General features: G+C 43.4%; 1 long non-coding RNA gene across 1 annotated transcript; it reads right to left on the bottom strand.

The window, feature by feature from the left end:
- Nucleotides 1-1370: 1370 nt before the first annotated feature.
- Nucleotides 1371-23007, bottom strand: LOC117524937. The gene is made up of 3 exons (XR_004564910.1): nucleotides 22996-23007; nucleotides 16142-16145; nucleotides 1371-1544 (listed from the first exon to the last, which is right to left on the bottom strand). It is a non-coding gene; the product is annotated as an uncharacterized LOC117524937 (long non-coding RNA).
- Between the last annotated feature and the right edge of the window lie 611 nt (nucleotides 23008-23618).

Here is a 23618-nt window from a genome sequence, read left to right as displayed (position 1 = left end):
GAAAACCAGCTGGACAGACTTTGTTTACTCAGCTTCATATCAATAGTTTGAATAACTCTTGGTGTGTTGTAAGATAACTTGGGGTACTTTCTGCCCAGGATCCCTCTGTTGATACATTTCAGCTGCTAAAAATGCACGTCCTTGTTTCCACATGATTTGCAACTTATTTGACATAAATGTAGGAGACTGGAGAGTAGGTGGAATCACTCAAGGTCGGAGGTTTCTTATTGCAAGTGACTTGATTGCTTGACTAATTATAAACATGCATCGTCTGCTGCAAACACAAGTTGGTATTCTAATTTCATAAATAAACATAAGAACAATCCTAGAATCTTGTTCAAAGTCACCAGTCTGAAGGCTCTCCAAATTTTTCAGCCGATGACTTCATGGATATATCCCCAGCCACCCTTAACATGACAGAAAATTTGTGTCTGACTGGTTTTTACAGTGTTTCATGAAATATTACAATATTGTTACGAATACTAATTGGGGATCCCTTTGTTGAATATTGTAAATTTGTATTGCAAAATAAGTGGTGAAGTGTAAGTTCTACCAGGAAGACTCAGGCTTCTATTGTCGTTCACATTTGCTACTTAATAACACCTGAATAACTGATCAAAAGTAGTTCATAACTTTGTCGTCAAAAGCAACAAGTAGGAAATGTGAAAGCCATTTACAGATGGTAAATCCCGACTAACTGCTTCACAAGTGTCTACTGCTTCAGCATACGTGGAGGCTTGCCCTTCAGTACCGTCATGTGGTACACTGGATGTGCCTCAATGTTTACTTGTCTTTTTGGGCATTTAATCCAGGTACTTAATCTCTTTTGCCCTTACTCAAATTCTGGTAGCAGTGTTTTGTTTTTTTTTTCTCCACCATACACAAAAATATGATTGTCCATAATGTGGGAAATTGCATTTGGTTTCACCATGAAAAACACATAATAAAAATGCTTTACACTATCACAACAAACATTCATAAAATAACTACATAAAAGAGACTACACTCATAGTCGATTGATGTGAGTAGAAGGATATGATTCCTTCTTTATGTTCTCTAATGCCATATACCAACACAGTGCAGAGTAGCTACCTAAACTCTGTAAGTGAGATGGAGTATCTCGTCAATAGTTTTACATCCTCATTGAAGACAACTTTGGATGCTGTAGCTCCTCTAAAAAAGAGAGCTTTAAATCAGAAGTGCCTGACTCCGTGGTATAACTCACAAACTCGTAGCTTAAACCAGATAACCCGTAAGTTGGAGAGGAAATGGCATCTCACTAATTTAGAAGATGTTCACTTAGCCTGGAAAAAGAGTCTGTTGCTCTATAAAAAAGCCCTCCGTAAAGCTAGGACATCTTGGCATCTTGCGAACGCTGGCCGCAACATGAGCTTAGCGGCTTTACAGAGACAAGATCCGTACATCAACAAGCTGCTCGATGTGACCGGACAGGTGGCACTTTACAACTTCAACTCCGAAGCCAACGAGTGGGAGAAAACTGAAATCGAGGGAACACTGTTCGTTTATGCGAGCATGTCTTTTTCCTGGTTCTCTCCCTCAGTCCCAACCAGTCCCAGCAGAAGACTGCCCCTCCCTGAGCCTGGTTCTGCTGGAGGTTTCTTCCTGTTAAAAGGGAGTTTTTCCTTCCCACTGTAGCCAAGTGCTTGCTCACAGGGGGTCGTTTTGACCGTTGGGGTTTTACATAATTATTGTATGGCCTTTCCTTACAATATAAAGCGCCTTGGGGCAACTGTTTGTTATGATTTGGCGCTATATAAAAAAATTGATTGATTGATTGATTGATTGATCTTTCTACTCATCACTAATTGAAGAAAATAAGAACAACCCCAGGTTTCTTTTCAGCACTGTAGCCAGGCTGACAAAGAGTCAGAGCTCTATTGAGCTGAGTATTCCATTAACTTTAACTAGTAATGACTTCATGACTTTCTTTGCTAACAAAATTTTAACTATTAGAGAAAAAATTACTCATAACCATCCCAAAGACGTATCGTTATCTTTGGCTGCTTTCAATGATGCCGGTATTTGGTTAGACTGTTTCTCTCCGATTGTTCTGTCTGAGTTATTTTCATTAGTTACTTCATCCAAACCATCAACATGTTTATTAGACCCCATTCCTACCAGGCTGCTCAAGGAAGCCCTACCATTATTTAATGCTTCGATCTTAAATATGATCAATCTATCTTTGTTAGTTGGCTATGTACCACAGGCTTTTAAGGTGGCAGTAATTAAAGCATTACTTAAAAAGCCATCACTTGACCCAGCTACCTTAGCTAATTATAGGCCAATCTCCAACCTTCCTTTTCTCTCAAAAATTCTTGAAAGGGTAGTTGTAAAACAGCTAACTGATCATCTGCAGAGGAATGGTCTATTTGAAGAGTTTCAGTCAGGTTTTAGAATTCATCATAGTACAGAAACAGCATTAGTGAAGGTTACAAATGATCTTCTTATGGCCTCGGACAGTGGACTCATCTCTGTGCTTGTTCTGTTAGACCTCAGTGCTGCTTTTGATACTGTTGACCATAAAATTTTATTACAGAGATTAGAGCATGCCATAGGTATTAAAGGCACTGCGCTGCGGTGGTTTGAATCATATTTGTCTAATAGATTACAATTTGTTCATGTAAATGGGGAATCTTCTTCACAGACTAAAGTTAATTATGGAGTTCCACAAGGTTCTGTGCTAGGACCAATTTTATTCACTTTATACATGCTTCCCTTAGGCAGTATTATTAGACGGTATTGCTTAAATTTTCATTGTTACGCAGATGATATCCAGCTTTATCTATCCATGAAGCCAGAGGACACACACCAATTAGCTAAACTGCAGGATTGTCTTACAGACATAAAGACATGGATGACCTCTAATTTCCTGCTTTTAAACTCAGATAAAACTGAAGTTATTGTACTTGGCCCCACAAATCTTAGAAACATGGTGTCTAACCAGATCCTTACTCTGGATGGCATTACCCTGACCTCTAGTAATACTGTGAGAAATCTTGGAGTCATTTTTGATCAGGATATGTCATTCAAAGCGCATATTAAACAAATATGTAGGACTGCTTTTTTGCATTTACGCAATATCTCTAAAATCAGAAAGGTCTTGTCTCAGAGTGATGCTGAAAAACTAATTCATGCATTTATTTCCTCTAGGCTGGACTATTGTAATTCATTATTATCAGGTTGTCCTAAAAGTTCCCTAAAAAGCCTTCAGTTAATTCAAAATGCTGCAGCTAGAGTACTAACGGGGACTAGAAGGAGAGAGCATATCTCACCCATATTGGCCTCTCTTCATTGGCTTCCTGTTAATTCTAGAATAGAATTTAAAATTCTTCTTCTTACTTATAAGGTTTTGAATAATCAGGTCCCATCTTATCTTAGGGACCTCGTAGTACCATATCACCCCAATAGAGCGCTTCACTCTCAGACTGCAGGCTTACTTGTAGTTCCTAGGGTTTGTAAGAGTAGAATGGGAGGCAGAGCCTTCAGCTTTCAGGCTCCTCTCCTGTGGAACCAGCTCCCAATTCAGATCAGGGAGACAGACACCCTCTCTACTTTTAAGATTAGGCTTAAAACTTTCCTTTTTGCTAAAGCTTATAGTTAGGGCTGGATCAGGTGACCCTGAACCATCCCTTAGTTATGCTGCTATAGACGTAGACTGCTGGAGGGTTCCCATGATGCACTGTTTCTTTCTCTTTTTGCTCTGTATGCACCACTCTGCATTTAATCATTAGTGATCGATCTCTGCTCCCCTCCACAGCATGTCTTTTTCCTGGTTCTCTCCCTCAGCCCCAACCAGTCCCAGCAGAAGACTGCCCCTCCCTGAGCCTGGTTCTGCTGGAGGTTTCTTCCTGTTAAAAGGGAGTTTTTCCTTCCCACTGTAGCCAAGTGCTTGCTCACAGGGGGTCGTTTTGACCGTTGGGGTTTTACATAATTATTGTATGGCCTTGCCTTACAATATAAAGCGCCTTGGGGCAACTGTTTGTTGTGATTTGGCGCTATATAAAAAAATTGATTGATTGATTGATTGATGTGGCAAGGTCTGCAAAAACCCGAAAGGTCTGAAGATACACCAGATCAACATGGGCTGCATGAGGGAGTTAGTGGTGCAACACAGTGCCAGTACTAGTCTGCAGATGTGGCAAGGTCTGCAAAAACCCAAAATGTCTGAAGATACACCAGACCAAGATGGGCTTCATGAGGGATTTAGTGGTGCAACGCACAGTGCCAGTACTAGATACAGCACCTGGTGAGAAGGAGGAGGAGCTGGGCCTGGACAGACCCCACAGTGCCCAGAACCTTGAAGCACCGCAGGCTATACCTCAGAGTAGACCATCAGAACACCGTCGAATTTTGTGGCCTGCTTGAAGTGACAGATAAGGGAGATGTGGATCAGAAGCTCAGGACAATGAGCAGCTTCATAATGAATATCGCATCAGACAGGTTTGACATCAAGGAACATCATGCCACCAAGACTACTACTGCAGCACCAATTCCAAAACAACGTGAAGCAAAGTTTGTCCAATTCAGACAAGAGCTACGGATACTCAGGAGCCAATATAAAAAAGCGAGTGAGCAAGAGAAGGCAGGCCTTGCAGAACTTAGAGGTGTGGTGCAGGATAAACTAACCATTTTTCGGCGTGCTGAGTGGCACAGGAAGAGGGGAAAGGAGAGGGCCCGCAAGCGGAGTGCCTTCATTGCCAATCCATTTGAGTTCATGAAGAGGTTGCTGGGAGAGAAACGTAGTGGTCAACTCACATGTCCAGAGGAGGACATCAACCAGTACCTCAGTAACACCTACAGCGATGGCATGAGAGAATACGAACTTGGCCACTGCGTAGCTTTCATATGCCCACCAAAACCCAGCACCCTTTTCAACATTAATGAACCCACCCTCAAGGAAGTCAGAGAGGTCATCAAATCTGTCAGACCATCATCAGCACCGGGCCCCAGTGGAGTACCATATAAGGTCTTCAAGAACTGCCCTAGGCTGTTGGAACAAGTTTTTGGAGGAAAGGGAACGTTGGCAGCATTGGAGATATACAGAGGGCATCTGGATTCCCAAGGAAGACAATGCTAAAAACATAGAGGAGTTCAGGATGATCTCTCGCCTTAGTGTTGAGTGCAATAACTTCTTCAAGATCGTTGCCAATCGCCTTATGGGATTTCTCCTGAAGAACACCTCAGTGCAGAAGGGAGGGGTTCCAGGCATCCCAGGGTGTATTGAGCACACAGGGTTGGTGACTCAGTTGAACTGGGAGCCAAGGAGAAGAAAGGGGGACCTGGCAGTCCTGTGGCTTGACCTTGCCAATGCTTATGGATCGTTACCACACAAGCTGGTGGAGCTGGCCCTGAGAAGATACCACATCCCAGAGAAGATACAGAACCTCATCCTCGACTATTATAATAACTTTAGTCTGAGAGTGTCCTCTGGGACTTGGACATTGGAGTGGCACCGTCTAGAGAAGGGCATCATCTCTGCACAATCTCGGTGCCCCTGTTTGCAGGGGCAACGAATATGCTTGTGAAGTCGGCGGAAGTTGAGTCCAGAGTCCCATTGTCTAGATCTGGCACCCAACAACCCCCAATTAGAGCATTTATGGATGATCTTACAGTATCTAACATCAGTGCCTGGATATAGGTGGCTTCTTCAAGGGCTTGAACAGCTCATTACATGGGCAAGAATGAGTCTCAAGCCGGCAAAGTCCAGGTCCTTAGTCTTGAAGAAGGGAAAAGTGACTGACCAGTTCTGCTTCATCCTGGGAGAGATGCAGATTACATCAGTGTCAGAAAAGCCAATGAAGAGCCTGGGCAAGCTCTTCACTGGCAACTTGAAGGACACCGTGGTACGCCAAGCCACCAGCAATGACCTCAACATGTGGCTCTTGGCTGTGGACAAGTCAGAGCTCCCTGGAAATTTCAAGGCCAGGATCTACCAGCATGGCATTCTGCCTTGTCTTCTCTGGCTACTGCTCATCTATGAAGTCCCAATCACCATCGTGGAGGGCTTCGAGAGGAAGATTACTCAGTTCCTACGTAGGTGGCTGGGCCTGCCATGGAGCTTAAGCAGTATTGCACTCTTTGGGCATAACACCAAGCTCCAGCTTCCGTTCAGTAGTCTGGCAGAGGAGTTCAAGGTCACCGAAGTCAGAGAAGGTCTGCTCTATAGAGACTCTGCTGACACAAAGTTCTCCTCAGCAGGGGTGGAGGTCAGAACAGGATGGAAGTGGCATGCCCAGGATGCAGTGGAATGAGCAGAAGCAAGTCTGCGACATAGCATCCTGGTGGGCACAGTGGCTACTGGGCGGTCGGGGCTGGGCAGCAACTCTAACTCTAGCAACTGCAAAGTCAGTGGAAAGGAGAAGCATAAGCTGATCCAGGAGGAAGTACGTGCTGAGGTGGAGGAAGTTTGCTACAGCAGAATGGTGGGCATGTCCAAGCACAGGGCCTGGACCAAGTGGGAACATGCAGCTGGTCGCAAGATCACATGGGCAGAACTCTGGAAGATGGAGCCATACCACTTCAAGTTCCTGGTTCAGTCACTGTATGACGTCCTCCAGAGCCCTGCCAACCTGTTCACCTGAGGCTTGGTGGACTTGACAGTTTGCCAGCTCTGCCAGAAAAGGGGATCTTTGGAACGTATTCTTAGCTGCTGCTCAAAGGCATTGGGAGATGGCCGATACCATTGGCACCATGACCAGGGCAGTAGCAGACACCATCTGTACTGGCATCAAAAACAGCAAGCGGCAGTACCCCTCCAAGGGCACCATCACTTTTGTTCGAGCAGGTGAAAAGCCCCAGCCTCCAAACAAGACCCAGGGGGGCCTGCTTGCAACAGCAAGGGACTGGCAACTTCTGGTCGACCTTGGGAGGCAGTTAAGATTTCCAGACATCATTGCAACATCACTATGGCCAGACATGTTCTTGATGTCCAGGGTAAGTAAGCAGGTGGTGCTATTGGAGCTAACTGGCCCCTGGGAAGAGCAGATGGACGAAGCGCTGGAATGGAAGAAGTGTTGTGAAAGTGTAGTGACACGGACCCACAACAGGGGGCGCAAATGAACGGTCAATAGATGAGCCAAAAAATAACAATTTAATGTTGTGAAGGTGCACAACGAACATACAGACAATCTCAGAATATGATTACAGTCAATCCAAAAAGGTGACGTGTGGGCAGGCTCGAGGATAGAAGACGTCTGTCCTGAGAAGAGCCGGAACCACACGATTTCCGCCGCCACCGAACCTGGTGAATACTGGAGCCGCCAAGTCCCGAATACCCAAGTGATCACCGTCCCCGACTGTCGGATCTGGTACTGCTGGCGAAGAACAAAGACAGTCAAGTGTGGGTGTGTGTACACCCTGTAACAACAACGGTGGGAATGCCACCTCCACCTCTCACTCAATATTCTGCAGAGTACCGCAGTGATTCCTCAGGGGAAAAGAGTGCCGTCCAGCACTCACTCAGCTTCCACCGACAGAGGTACCGGTACTCCTGCAAACACTCACAATATACAGATTATATTGTAACACAAACGGCTGAGGATATTACCTCCAAAGAAGTACGATATCTCGGCAACGAGGTGGAGATGACGTCTGGTCTTTATGGAGTGAGATGATGTAGAGTAGATGGGTGACAGCTGTCAAGAGATAATGAGTGACAGCTGTCACCCCCGGCTGTGTCCGTGGCGGCAGCGCCCTCTCGTGCCTGAAGCCCGCACTTCAGGCAGGGCGCCCACTGGTGGTGGGCCAGCAGTACCTCCTCTTCTGGCGGCCCACACAACAAGAAGGCTAAGTATGCTGACCCGCTGTGAGCCCATTGAAGTGGGTTGCAGGGGCTTCGCAGGCCCATCTTTACATCGGGTCCTGCAACTCCTAGGGATCTGCAGAATGCACAGATGGAGAGCCATAAAAAACATCATGGAAGCTGCTGAAAAGACATCACACTGGCTCTGGTTGAAGAGGGGGATGCGTGGCATAGTGCATTACCTGGACACAAGTCGAGGCCTGAGTCACTCGGGTGAAGGTGTCTGATGTAAGACCCAAAACATCCTATGACCCCGGGTACATCACTGAAGATGTGTCCAGGTTGCACCACAAGGTGTATTCTAGAACTGTAAGTCCTTTATACATATCTGTAAACATCATTCCAACAATGATACAAATATATCTAATTCAGTGCATACAGAAAGTGTTCACAACGCTTCACTTGTTCCACATTTTATGTTACAGCCTTATTCTAAAATGGATGAAATTTTTTTTTCCTCACAATTCTAAACGGAGTATCCCATATTCTAATCAGTTACATTTTTCCACAAATCTGATTGGTTAATTGTGTGAGACTGTAGACTCTATATAATATTGGGGTAATGGTGGCAAAATATTCTACCATTTCACATTTAGATGTATTACTCTGCACCCTAACTGGTGTTCTGATGAGATGTCATTCCTGTCGACAGACCAGCCCTCCATGCAACTGGGCATGTGCACACATGTACAATATTGTCGGGACGCAGAACTGCCGAGACACACACCACCAACTGCGCGTGCTGCTATGCAGATGTCATAATGGCTCTCTTAGCTGAGAGTGAGAGAAAATCGCATACCACCGCCGCCGCCAAAATGGGTGAATTTGAGCTACCATACGAAAATATTGATATGGATTCTGACACAGAATCACCATTTCACATTTGCAGGATTTGATGGATTATCACATTTGATGGCTTACTCTGTGCCCTGACCGTTGTTAGAGCGATCTGCCTCACGGTAAGCCTCGTTGACCAAATTGCTGACAGAAAAATAAACCATGCAAATGATGAAATTTGATTAGAATGGGAATAACCCTCTTGTGTCTGAATATTTGCAGATGTTCATGCTGTTATACTGTCGCAAATATCCGTTTTACCGGCTTCACTAACACATCGCCAGTAAAACTCCTTTTTAAAGCTCAGTTTGCGAACGTAAAACCAGCATGAACATCCGCAAATCATCAGACACATCGGGGTTATTGCCTAAATAAATAAAAATAAGTGTGCATCCTGTTTCCACAGCTTAATTGGTGTCCATCTAGAGTAAATTCAGTTTATTGTACATGATTTGGAAAGGCACACACGTATAAGTTCCCACAGTTGACAGTGCATGTCAGAGCAAAAACCAAGCATGAAGTCAAAGGAATTGTCTGTAGACCCCCGAGACATGAGTTGTCTCGATGCACAAATCTGGGGAAACATTTCTGCTACTTTGAAGGTCCCAATGATCACAATGGTCTACATCATCTATAAATGGAAGATGTTCAGATCCACCAGGACTCTTTGTAGTGCTGGCTGCCCGTCGAAAGTGAGCAATTGGGAGAGAAGCCCCATAGCCAGGGAGGTGACAAAGAATCCGATGGTCACTCTGTCAGACCTCCAGCATTCCTCTGTGGTGAGAGGACAACCTTCCAGACAGACAACCATATCTCCAGCAATGTACCAATCAGGCCTCTATGGTAGAGTTGCAACATGGAAGCCACTTCTGAGTAAAAGGCACATGGCAACCCGCCTGGAGTTTTCCAAGAGGCACCTGAAGGACTCTCAGACCATGAGAAACAAAATTCGCTGGTCTGATAAGACAACGATTGAACTCTTTGATGTAAATGCCAGGTGTCATGTTTGGCAGAAACCAGGCACCATCCCTACAGTGACAAATGACGATGGCAGCATCATGCTGTGGGAAGGTTTTTCAGTGGCAGGAATTGGGAGACTAGTCAGGATTGAGGGAAAGATGAATGCAGCAATGTACAGAGACATCCTGGATGAAAACCTGTTCCAGAGGGTCTTGACCTAAGACTGGGAGAACCAGACAGCATTTAAATGGACTGCATTTGTATAACGCTTTTCAATCTGCATCAGACACTCAAAGTTCTTTACACATGAATGCCTCACATTCACCCCAATGTCAGGCTGCTGCCATGCAAGGCGCCCACTACACACTGGGAGCAACTAGGGGATTAAGGCCCTTGTCAAAGGGACCTTAGTGATTTTCTTGTCAGGCTGGGATTTGAACAAAGGATCCTCTGGTCTTAAGCCCAATGGTTAACCACTAGATCATCACATCCCATTATCTTCCAGTAGGACAATGACAGTAAGCACACAGCCAAGATATCAAAGTAGTAAAAAAAAACAAAAAACACTTTTTTCATCTTATCATTATGGGGTGTTGTGAGTCAACCTGGTCTCACTGCAAATCATGATTCAGCAGCATGAAATATACATTAATTTATTGGTTCATGATATTGTGACAAAAAGTGGCTCATTTTCATCACAGCAGCACAAATTCATTCTAATTAATTCTGTGATGGCTGCATGAAATTAAAAGTGAAGCGGGAAGGGTCAGGGGTGGTTTTGGTTAGGGTGGGGGGAAGGAGTAGGATTAGGTTATGGTTAAGGTTAGGGTCGGGGGTAGGAGTAGGGTTAGGAATAGTGAGTTAAAAAAAAAAACCCTGTCATAAAAATTTGACTCATTTCGTCACAGGAGCACGAAAAAAAAAAAAACGTGAGACTGGGCTGTGTGAGTATAATTTTGGAATAAGGCTGTGTGGCAAATTTGAAAACAGGCCTATCTTTACAGAATCAAATGTTGCCAAGTATCCTCAAAGAATACAAGGAATTTGACTACAGTTTGAATTATACTCTCTCTGTAGATGCATGTATAAATATACACTAAAAACAAAATAATTCACAATCAAAAATGTGCAAATAAAATGTGCACTAAAAATGTAAGGGGAAACAGGCAAACAGATTGGAGTTGTACATGAGATATATGAATTAGTGAGTTTTTTGGCAAGTTAAATTGTTCATCAGTGTGATGACCTATGGAAAGAAACTGTTCCTTTGTCTCCTTGTTTTGACGTACAGAGCTCTGTAACATTGACCAGAGGGGAGGAGTTTAAACAGTGTGTGTCCAGGGTGTGAGGGGTCTGCAGAGATGTTACCAGCTCGCTTCCTGGTCCTGGACCGATATAGGTCCTGGAGGAAGGGCAGGCTGGCTCTGATGATTTTCTTCTGCAGACCTGACAGTCGTTGACATCTGTGCCTGTCATATTTGGAGGCAGAGGGAAACTAAACAGATATGGAGATGCACAGGACAGACTGGATGATGGATCTTTAAAAGATGATGAGCAGTTCCTGGGGTAGTTTGAACTTTCTGAGCCGTATAAGGAAGTACATCATCTGCTGTGCCTTTTTCCTGATGGAGTCTATGTGGGAGGTCCACTTCAGATCTTTGGAGAGGGTAGAGCCCAAAACCGGAGACTGTCCACAGTAGACACAGTGTTGTTGAGGATGGAGATGGGGGGTTTCTCCTGAAGTCCACTATCATCTCCACAGTCTCACAGCCTCATCATCATCCTGGAGGAGACCAATAATGGTGGTGTCATCCATAAACTCAGGAGCGGTCCCTTTTGTTTGTTAGGCGGAACATGTAGATGTTGGCATGTACATCATTGAGAGCCCGTACGCTGTCAGGAAGCCTCACCCCCTCCATAAGTAGTCTACACAATGTAATTTAACACTTTTTTAAATTAAATTTAATTTATCTTATGTTTGTCTTGGTGGATCATGGGATTTATTTTCACTGAGAGTAGAATGCTGAACAGTTGACTGATGTCTCTGGTAAATGCTTGCCAGAATGAATGAGGCGCTGTGACTCTTTTAACTTTTAAAATAAGTTAATTTTGTTGTGGGATGAGGCGCTGGCATCCTTTGATTCAAGCTAACAAATGCACCCGAGCAGACAAACACAGAGGGACTTCTTTTAAAATGTTACGTTTCTTCAGCAACAACCAGGAATTAAAGTTTTTCCAGATGTCATTTTCCAAAATAAGCATGCTTTATGTGGATAAGTTTCCGTCCGGCTGCGATGATGATGATGAATAAATGATGAATGGGTCAGTTATTTTGGTACCCGTTCCTAAATCTGGATGTGGACTTGGACAAAATAATGTGCAATACAGTACTGTACCGACCCTGACCACTCGATGAAAGGGAGCTTTAGCGTAGCCAATGCTACACTGCAAACACTGCCATTCAATAATATATTCATGTCTTCACTTCCTTCATCATGACTGTCAGCGAGATCATGGGTAAATTAGGGCGCAAAGTAACTGTTGATATGTATGTTGGATGTTCCATCATGTACAGTGAATGTGAACAGCGGCTATCAAACTGAAAGCAATGTGCGCTACTACTGCAAACCTCAACAGTCTGTTATATCCACAATAGACCTTACAGTGTTTTGTCCATTTCTTCCCATGGGCGATGTATATAATGTGAACTATTGTCTCCATCATATCTGTATACACCACAGGCAGCTGCGCCTCTCTGTGGTCTCATGCACAGTAACTAAGTGTGTAACGATACATGTATTTGTATTGAACCATTTCGGTATGGGACGTTCAGTTCGGTACAGGGCTGTGCATGGGTGACTTTGCGTTACTTACATTCAGCCTCTTGCGTGTATTACTGTCTTTACATTCCACCTTTTGCATGCTGTGTTTACAATGAGAAAATAAATATTTGAACACCCTGCGATTTTGCAAGTTCTCCCACTTAGAAATCATGGAGGGGTCTGAACCTTTCATCTTACGTGCATGTCCACTGTGAGAGACATATAATCTAAAAAAAAAATATCCAGAAATCACAATGTATGATTTTTTAATAATTTATTTGTATGTTACTGCTGCAAATACTGTAAGTATTTGAACACCTGTGAAAATCAATGCTAATATTTGGTACAGTAGCCTTTGTTTGCAATTACAGAGGTCAAAAGTTTCCTGTAGTTTTTCACCAGGTTTGCACACACTGCAGCAGGGATTTTGGTCCACTCCTCCATACAGATTTTCTCCAAATCTTTCAGGTTTGGAGTTTCAGCTCCCTCTAAATATTTTCTATTGTGTTCAGGTCTGGAGACTGGCCAGGCCACTCCAGGACCTTGAAACGCTTCTTACGGAGCCCCTCCTTAATTGCTCTGGCTGTGTGTTTGGGGTCATTGTCATGCTGGAAGACCCAGCCACGACCCATCTTCAGTGCTCTTACTGAGGGAAGGAGGTTTTTTGCCAAAATCTCGCAGTACTTGACCCCATCCATCCTCCCTTTGCAGAAGAGCTCCGCCAGAGTATGATGTTTCCACCCCCATGCTTCACTGTTGGGATGGTTTTCTTTTTCCCATGCCTCCACGGGATGGTCACTGGTGAACTTCAAACGGGCCTGGACATGTGCTGGCTTGAGCAGGGGGATCTTGCTGCCCTGCAGGATTTTAATCCATGACAGCTAGAGGTGGGCGGATCGATCCTAATATCGATAATATCAATGCCAACGCTGGTATTTGTGTACAAATTGTGTAAAAATCACAAAACACAGCTGCCCCAAGGCACTTTATATTGTAAGGCAAGGCCATACAATCATTACGGAAAAACCCCAATGGTCAAAACGACCCCCTGTGAGCAAGCACTTGGCGACAGTGGGAAGGTCAGAGAAAATCCAGAGGACAGGTACTCTTCTTGTCAGTATTTCCTCCAGAAATGCACAGCACTTGACCCGAGGTTTAAACCTCTTCTGCATGTGGATGATGCCTGTCATGACAGGATCTACAACAGCCTCATCACAGAGATTACAGCCATGGAAGGAGAGGTATTGTAATAATTTAATAATAACAATAATTTGATGTGCATAAAATGTCTTTTCCCTGATAATTTTGAAACAACTAATTTCTCGTGTCACTACTAGTATTCATATTAAAAAATCAATATACTTTTTGTATTTTATTTTACAGAGTGAGGAGGCCAAAGGGACAAAAGCAGCTGCTTCATCCCCAGAGACAGGACACCCAGAGGCATCTGAATAGTTTCCTCTTGTCAAGATGTCAACAATGGCTGAACTGTTTGGTGAGCTCTTCAAGACGCAGGTAGGATATTTTGCAGCTGGCAAAGGACGAGGTTGCTGCATACAAGGCAGTGAGCTGTATTTTAGTAGACTCTGACCCACTTCTCTGGTGGATGACAAATGAGCCCATATATCCCCTAACTGCCAAGTTACCAAAGCACTACCTTGCCATATCAGCTACATCTGTCCCTAGCGAGAGGGTATTTTCAACCGCTGGGGACATTGTAACTGCCAGCAGATCAGACACTTACTGCTGACAATGCGGACAAATTAATTTTTCTGGCAAAAAAATGTGAAGGTTGATTAAAATTGAACAGGGCTCCATGCTGGAACTGTTGGGCTGCTCTTTACTTGTGGAAAGGCTTTGTTAAAAGCTGTTTACTAGGAATTTATTTTTATAATATTTCATATATTTGTATATATTGGAAGGAGGCCCCGGGGAAGACCCAGGACACGCTGGAGGGACTACATCTCTCGGCTGGCTTGGGAACGCCTTGGGGTTCCCCGGAGGAGCTGGCGGAGGTGTGTGTGGATCGGGAGGTCTGGGCAGCTTTGCTTGAGCTGCTGCCCCCACGACCCGACTCCGGATAAAGTGGAAGAAAATGGATGAATAGATGGATGGATTCATATATTTGTTGTTTATTTGAGAACATTTTATTTAACATGATGCAAGGCAAGATGGCACCAGCAGTATGCACAGTGCTCCGTCTCCCTGCTCTATTCTTCTTAGTGTTCATTCCATGGATTTGGTTCTGCTGTTCAAATGGTTCTGCTCTGCCTGTGTATGATCGCCAGACTCTGCTAAATATTTGGGCATCACATGAAGCTTTCTGGAAGAGCTGTAATTTTCAACAGTTTTCATGCCCCCCGCTGCCACTCCTGGCGTCTGTTCCAAGTAACCTGCGTATTACACCTTTTGCTGTGCCACGGAGGAGACGCCCACGTAGGAGGCGTAAGCGCGGTGGAGTGTTGGTGAAAATCAGAACTTTCCTGCATAAGAATGGCAATTATGGATGCCCTGTAACAGCGATATGGAGGAAACGCTGGCTTGTTCCTGTTTTGCCCAGTGGTACCGACGCTGGGTATCAGAGGGCGCCGCTGTGGACATTGGAGCGGCTTGACACTAACAGGTTTCAAGCGAGTTGCCACGGCGTCAATCAGGAAAACCTCTGTATGCCAGGTCGTTCTTCATTCATGAAGGAGGACACACTTCGTTTGGCTCTGCTAAATGTTAGATCGTTGGCAAGTAAGACTTTCATATTAAACAACTTTTTCCGCTCTCAGCATTTGGACGCTATGTTTTTGACTGAGACTTGGATTCGCGCGGGTGAGTGTTCGGCTTTTTCTGAGCTCCTTCCACCAGACTGTTCTTTTATTAGCTCTCCCCGTACCTGTGGAAAGGGTGGGGGGTTAGCCTCGGTGTTTAAATCTAGTCTTAAATGCCATCAACTTGGAGTAAACACTTTCTCCAGTTTTGAATTGCAGTTGATTGAGCTACAGAGTAACTTGCCTGTCCTGTGTGCGCTGGTGTATAGACCTCCAAAGTTTAACAAAGATTTTATTATGGATTTCTCAGACTTTGTGGCTGAAATTGTTCTTAAGTGTGATCGTTTTTTTAATAGTTGCTGATTTTAACATACATGTCTGTTGTGAATCTAAGCCTCTGGTCAAGGACTTTTTAAATACTATTGATTCTTTTAATCTTACACAGTGGGTCACTGGGCCCACGCATTAGAAAGGGCACTCTCTTGATCTTGTTCTGTCTTATGGCATGAATGTTTATATTGAGGACCTCTGTAAAATTCAGATTTCAGACCACTTTCCTGTTTTATTTTCGGTAAAATTGCCTTGTGCTCCATCGATGCCGTGCGCACTGATGCGTATGCGGCGCGTAATTAACTCTTCAATGGCAGAGACATTCTCAAGCGCATTTATTTCCCTGGTGCCAACTTTGGATTTTTCAACTAGCTCAGCTGAAGAGACTATGGAAATGTTTAATTCAACTTGAAATTAAACAAAAAATGAGGTGGGCTTCATAGATAATTGGCAAAGCTTCTGTGGAAAACCTGGTCTTGTTAGGAGAGACGGCATCCATCCCACTTTGGAAGGAGCAGCTCTCATCTCTAGAAATCTGACCAATTTTATTAAACCCTCCAAATTGTGACTATCCAGGGTTGGGACCAGGAAGCAGAGTTGTAGTCTTACACACCTCTCTGCAGCTTCTCTCCCCCGCCATCCCCCCAATACCCCATCCCCGTAGAGACAGTGCCTGCTCCCAGACCACCAATAACCAGTAAAAATCTTTTTAAGCATAAAAATTCAAAAATAAAAATAATAGAGCACCTTCAACTGCACCACAGACTAAAACAGTTAAATGTGGTCTATTAAACATTAGGTCTCTCTCTTCTAACTCCATGTTAGTAAATGATATAATAATTGATCAACATATTGATTTATTCTGCCTTACAGAAACCTGGTTACAGCAGGATGATTATGTTACTTTAAATGAGTCAACACCCCCGAGTCACACTAACTGTCAGAATGCTCGAAGCACGGGTTGAGGAGGAGGATTAGCAGCAATCTTCCACTCCAGCTTATTAATTAATCAAAGACCCAGACAGAGCTTTAATTCATTTGAAAGTTTGACTCTTAGTCTTGTCCATCCACATTGGAAGTCTCACAAACCAGTTTTATTTGATATTATCTATCGTCCACCTGGTCGTTACTGTGAGTTTCTCTGTGAATATTCAGACCACTTGTCTGACTTAGTGCTTAGCTCAGATAAGATAATTATAGTGAGTGATTTTAACATCCACATAGATGCTGAGAATGACAGCCTCAACACTGCATTTAATCTATTATTAGATTCAGTTGGCTTCGCTCAAAATGTAAATGAGCCCACCCACCATTTTAACCGCACTTTAGATCTTGTTCTGACATATGGCATAGAAATTCCCTGAAACCCCCTGTTGTCTGATCATTTCTTAATAACATTTACATTTACTTTAATGGACTACCCAGCAGTGGGGAATAAGTTTCATTACAGTAGAAGTCTTTCTGAAAGCGCTGTAGCTAGGTTTAAGGATATGATTCCTTCTTTGTTATGTTCTTCAATGCCATATACCAACACAGTGCAGAGTATCTACCTAAACTCTGTGAGTGAGATAGATTATCTCGTCAATAGCTTTACATCCTCATTGAGCACAACTTTGGATGCTGTAGCTCCTCTGAAAAAGAGAGCCTTAAATCAGAAATGCTTGACTCCGTGGTATAACCCACAAACTCGCAGCTTAAAGCAGATAACCCGTAAGCTGGAGAGGAAATGGCATCTCACTAATTTAGAAGATCTTCATTTAGCCTGGAAAAAGAGTCTGTTGCTCTATAAAAAAGCCTTCCGTAAAGCTAGGACATCTTACTATTCATCAGTAATTGAAGAAAATAAGAACAACCCCAGGTTTCCTTTCAGCACTTTAGCCAGGCTGACAAAAAATCAGAGCTCTATTGAGCCGAGTATTCCTTTAACTTTAACTAGTAATGACTTCATGACTTTCTTTGCAAATAAAATTTTAACTATTAGAGAAAAAAATTATTCATAACCATCCCAAAGACATATGTTTATGTTTGGCTGCCTTCACTAATGCTGGTATTTGCCTAGACTCTTTCTCTCCGATTGTTCTGAGTTATTTTCATTAGTTACTTCCTCCATAGGCCAATCTCCAACCTTCCTTTTCTCTGAAAAATTCTTGAAAGGGTAGCTGTAAAACAGCTAACTGATCATCTGCAGAGGAATGGTCTATTTGAAGAGTTTCAGTCAGGTTTCAGAATTCATCATAGTACAGAAACAGCATTAGTGAAGGTTACAAGTGATCTTCTTATGGCCTCAGACAGTGGACTCATCTCTGTGCTTGTCCTGTTAGACCTCAGTGCAGCTTTTGATACTGTTGACCATAAAATTTATTACAGAGATTAGAGCATGCCATAGGTATTAAAGGCACTGTGCTGCAGTGGTTTGAATCATATTTATCTAATAGATTACAAATTGTTCATGTAAATGGGGAGTCTTCTTCACAGACTAAGGTTAATTATGGAGTTCCACAAGGTTCTGTGCTAGGACCAATTTTATTCACTTTATACATGCTTCCCTTAGGCAGTGCTATTAGAAAGCATTGCTTAAATTTTCATTGTTACGCAGATGATACCCAGCTTTATCTATCCATGAAGCCAGAGGACACACACCAATTAGCTAAACTGCAGGATTGTCTTACAGACATAAAGACATGGATGACCTCTAATTTCCTGCTTTTAAACTCAGATAAAACTGAAGTTATTGTACTTGGCCCCACAAATCTTAGAAACATGGTGTCTAACCAGATCCTTACTCTGGATGGCATTACCCTGACCTCCAGTAATACTGTGAGAAATCTTGGAGTCATTTTTGATCAGCATATGTCCATCAATGTGCATATTAAGCAAATATGTAGGACTGCTTTTTTGCATTTGCGCAATATCTCTAAAATTAGAAAGGTCTTGTCTCAGAGTGATTCTGAAAAGCTAATTCATGCATTTATTTCTTCTAGGCTGGACTACTGTAATTCATTATTATCAGGTTGTCCTAAAAGTTCCCTGAAAAGCCTTCAGTTAATTCAAAATGCTGCAGCTAGAGTGCTGACAGGGACTAGAAGGAGACAGCATATTTCATCCATATTGGCCTCTCTTCATTGGCTCCCTGTTAATTCCAGAATAGAATTTAAAATTCTTCTTCTTACTTATAAGGTTTTGAATAATCAGGTCCCATCTTATCTTAGGGACCTCTTTGTACCATATCACCCCAATAGAGCACTTCGCTCTCAGACTGCAGGCTTACTTGTAGTTCCTAGGGTTTGTAAGAGTAGAATGGGAGGCAGAGCCTTCAGCTTTCAGGCTCCTCTCCTGTGGAACCAGCTCCCAATTCGGATTAGGGAGACAGACACCCTCTCTACTTTTAAGATTAAGCTTAAAACTTTCCTTTTTGAAAAAGCTTATAGTTAGGGCTGGATCAGGTGACCCTGAACCATCCCTTAGTTATGCTGCTATAGACTTAGATTGCTGGGGCGTTTCCCATGATTCACCCAGTGTTTCTTTTTATTCACCTCTTTTTGCTCTGTATGCACCTCTCTGCTTTTAATCATTGGTGATTGATCTCTGCTCTCTTCCACAGCATGTCTTTTTCCTGATTCTCTCCCCTCAGCCCCAACCAGTCCCAGCAGAAGACTGCCTCTCCCTGAGCCTGGTTCTGCTGGAGGTTTCTTCCTGTTAAAAGGGAGTTTTTCCTTCCCACTGTCGCCACTTGCTTGCTCAGAGGGGGTCGTTTGACCGTTGGGGTTTTTCTGTAATTATTGTATGGCTTTTGCCTCACAATATAAAGCGCCTTGGGGCAACTGTTTGTTGTGATTTGGCGCTATATAAATAAAATTGATTTGATTTGATTTGAACTTGCATCTCTATTTTGGATTTGCTTACGCCTTTGAAAATCCAAAAGGCTAAGTCTGCAGCTGAGCCTTGGTTAAATGACACCACTTGTGCACTGAGGCGAGAATGTAGAAGGATTGAAAGGAGGTGGAAAAAGGATAAGCTTTGTGTGTCATTGGACATTTTAAGGGACTGTTTGTCAAATTATCAGAGAACAGTCAAATCTGCGAAAGCTGATTACATGTCAAATTTAATTGTGTCAAATATTAAGAGACCCCAGGTCCTGTTTAATGTTTTAAACAAATTAGTGAATCCTGTGGAGTTAAACAGTGTTGTTTACTCTCGAGCATTGTGTGATAGCTTTTTAACTTTTTTATTGATAAAATATCTGCCATCAGGGCTTCAATCTCTGCCTCTTTTGAAACAAATCCCTCCATGAACATAGTCTGTTCTACGGCTTTTGAGTTTTTTGAGCAAATTACTCTCAGTGATCTGTCTGTTGCTGTGCAAAAGGTCCGACCCTCTAGCTGTCCACTTGATTGTCTTCCTCCCAAACTGCTCAAATATGCATTTGATGTGGTTGGCCATCATCACTTGTACACAAATGTATAAATCTCTTCATGGTTTAGCACCAAAGTGCATCTCTGACATGTTAGAGCCATATGAACCATCACAGGCTCTGACATCCTTTGGGACTGGTCTCTTACTGGTCCCCAGAGTCAGGACTAAACACGGAGAAGCAATGTTTCAGTTTCATGCAGCTAAAATCTGGAATAAACTCCCTGAAATGGTGAGACAGGCTTCATCTGTGACAATGTTCAAATCCAGGCTGAAAACTGTTCTTTTCAGCTTGGCGTACGACAACTGAGAGTCATCTATTTGCCCTCTTCTCCTTAATTGTAGTTTTAAAATGATATTTATGTTTTTATGATTTTGTGTGTCTTGTGATTTTATCTGTATCTTGTAATTTTTATGAAGCTGTGAAGCACTTAGAATTGCCTCATGTACGAATTGTGCTCTATAAATAAATTTGCCTTGCCTTGCCTTTACTGAAGATCATGAATCTGATCTTCAGAAGCTGACTTCTGGCTGTGTCCCTAGTTCTTTTAAGCATGCGGTTGTTCAGCCCTTGCTTAAAAAGCAAAATTTGGACTCTGAAGTCCTTGCAAATTATAGGCCAATTTCTATGTTGCCTTTTCTGTCCAAAATATTGGAAAATTTGTTTTTTAAACAAATTCAAACTTACTTCAATCTGGTTTTAAGTTGTGCCATAGCACTGAAACTGCACTTTTAAGAGTTTTTAATGATTTAATTTTAACTGTTGATTCTGGTCATTCTAATGTTTTAATTCTTTTAGATTTAACAGCAGCGTTTGACACAGTTGACCATAAAATTCTGTTGTCGCACCTTGAAAACCATGTTGGCATTAAAGGTACTGCCTTACGTTGGTTTACATCCTATTTGGAAAATCGGTCGTTTGTTGTGCACCTTGGCCCTTATTCGTCTGACGTTGCGCCACTAAAATGCGGAGTACCACAGGGTTCCATTTTGGGCCCTTTGTTGTTTTCTCTGTATATGCTGCCACTCGGGTCAGTTTTTAGAAAATATAATATTCCTTTTCACTGCTTTGCAGATGATCTGCAAATTTATCTTCTGCTGTACCCGGGCAGAGACAATTTTAAACTTCTGAATAATTGTTTGAAGGAAGTGAAGGACTGGTTGACCCATAACTGTCTTAATCTGAATGACTGTAAAACTGAGATTGTGGTATTTGGGAACTCATTTGATACCACTGCTCTGGACTCGCTGAGTAACCACTGCCACCCAGAGAAAAGTACGCCAAAAAGCGCTATTTCCCAGGGCCTGGGTTGTCAGCTGAGCGCTATCACTCCTCGGGATTTCGACCCATTAAGCTCAGTATCCCTCATGATAGTGGGTCCGCAACAGCTGTTTCCTGTTGCGCCCAGGCCCGTAAAATCCAGGTGCTGCCATCTTCTGCTCTTTCTCCCATTTCCTTTACCACCATACGACATCCATCAACACCAGCTGCCCTCAGAAAACAACCCACCGATGCTGCAGGGAAACCCCGGCATCCCACCTTAAAAGGAATGACCTCCACCTTCCAGCCTCGCTCCCCTATCTCCACCCTCAGATCTTCATAGCAGTTGAGCTTCCTCTGTCGAGCTCCATCAATACCCTCCTCCCATGGGACTGTCAGCTCTCCAAGTATTACCCTCCTTTCCTCCCTGTCAATCAGCGTAACATCAGGCCGCAAATCAGACACCACCACATCTACTGGCAAAGTCTTGTCTTCTAACACAGTCCACTTTCTTTTTGGACCAATGCCTGTCCTCTTCTGCTTCCAACCTCTCACCTGTTCACCGGCTCTCACAAACTTAACTGGTTGGCTTTTCTTCACTGGGACAAATGCATCATTTACTGCCTTCACAGCCACCTTCAGAACTAAGTTGTGCCTAAATGTATACCATCCTCTACTTAGAGCAACATGACACACTGACAAGATATGGTGAAGAGTAGCATACTTTCCACACAGATGACAGTTCGCACTCTTGCCAGTACCCCATCTTCTCAGGTTCGCTGGTGATGGAAACACATCATACGTCATCTGGAGTAGCCGCTTCAGACTCCCAAAACTTCTTTCCCAAATGTCCTTCCAAGTCACCTTTCTCTCCTCTACATCCCACGTCATCCATCAACCTTGCTGACCCTGCTGTGCGGCTCTCGACACCCTTTCAGCCTCTACAAAATGATGAGTCTCCTGCTCTCTGACCTTTCTTCATTCCCCAGCTCCGACCTTTGACCAAAATCGTTGCCTTCTTATTACGCCAAGGCAAGCTCCCTTTTCACGCACCACTCCAACAATTTCACATTGACGTACTAAGGCCTCAACTTCTTTCACCATACAACCAACATTCCACTTCCGTCCAACTTGCAGGGCCGGTGGGTTATTACTTATCACTTGGTCATTGGAATCATTTAGCATTGACTGTAGTCTAACCTTCGCAACTTTATATTCTTCCACCACTGATGATAAGGGAAACTGGAGCTTCGTTGACCGACTGTAGAGTGCTACATTTGTCAGCATCTTAGGAACTCCTAGCCACTTTCGTACCATCTTACTGATCTTCCCTTCAATACTCTCAACTCTTGTCAGCGCCACTTCATAAACTGTCAACGGCCACATCAACCTTGGTAGTAACCCAAACTGAACCATCCAGACCTTAAACTTCCCAGGTAGCTTCATCTTTGCAATTGCTCTCAGTCCATCTTCAGCTTGCTGCTGGACTTCAACCCCTCGATGTCGGTCTGTGATTGGAAAGGAGTACCAACGACCTAGGCTCTTCACGCCCTTTTCTTTCACTGACGGAATTTGTTCACCTTCAACCATGAAAACTTCGTCAACAACTTTCCCAGCCTGTAGCGGAAGATACCTGCTCTTCTTAGCTTTAAACACCATGCCTGACCATGTCACTAACAAGAGTTAGTGACATGGTCAGGCATGGTCAGTGCTCCACCAACTTCTTGGCTCTCCATTCCTCCACTTCTAGAACTGTCAGGTCGTCCATAAAGGCCTTTAGCGGGTACTCATCACCACCACAGCTTCTTATAATCACTTCCATCACCAAAATGAACAAGACAGGTTATATCGCACATCCCATTGCGATACCTTTCTCCAGTCGCATGAATTTAGTCGTGAACTCCTCCGTTGTAAACCGGAACTTAAATTTCCCGAAGTACTTCTCAACTGCCTGCTGTAACTTCCCTGGGACGTGGAAGAAATCCAAAGCGAACCGAATCATTCTATGTGGGACAGAACCATAGGCGTTGGCCAAATCCAACCATATCACATGGAGCTCCTTCTTTACATTCTTTTCTTGCATTATCCTATTCCAGATCATAGACACATGCTCAAGGCAACCTGGAAAACCAGGAATACCCGATTTCTGGATGTTGGTATTGATAAGGCTATTAGCCAGCAGAAATTGGGTTAGTCTCTTTGCAAGCACCGTGAAGAAGATCTTGCCCTCAACATTTAACAAAGATATTGGTCTGAATTGATCAAGAGACACAGCGTCCTTCTCCTTTGGTATGTAAATTCCATCAGCAATGCACCAGCTGTCGGGTATCTCACCAGACTCCCAAACACTCGCAAGCAATTCCCAGAGACACTTTGTCAGCTCCGGACAGTTCTTGTACACTGCATACGTGATCCCA

This window comes from Thalassophryne amazonica, chromosome 14 (assembly GCF_902500255.1).
Source record: "Thalassophryne amazonica chromosome 14, fThaAma1.1, whole genome shotgun sequence".
Taxonomy (NCBI): domain Eukaryota; kingdom Metazoa; phylum Chordata; class Actinopteri; order Batrachoidiformes; family Batrachoididae; genus Thalassophryne; species Thalassophryne amazonica.
Note: the sequence above shows the minus strand (reverse complement) of the source record. Positions and strands in the feature narration are given on the sequence as shown.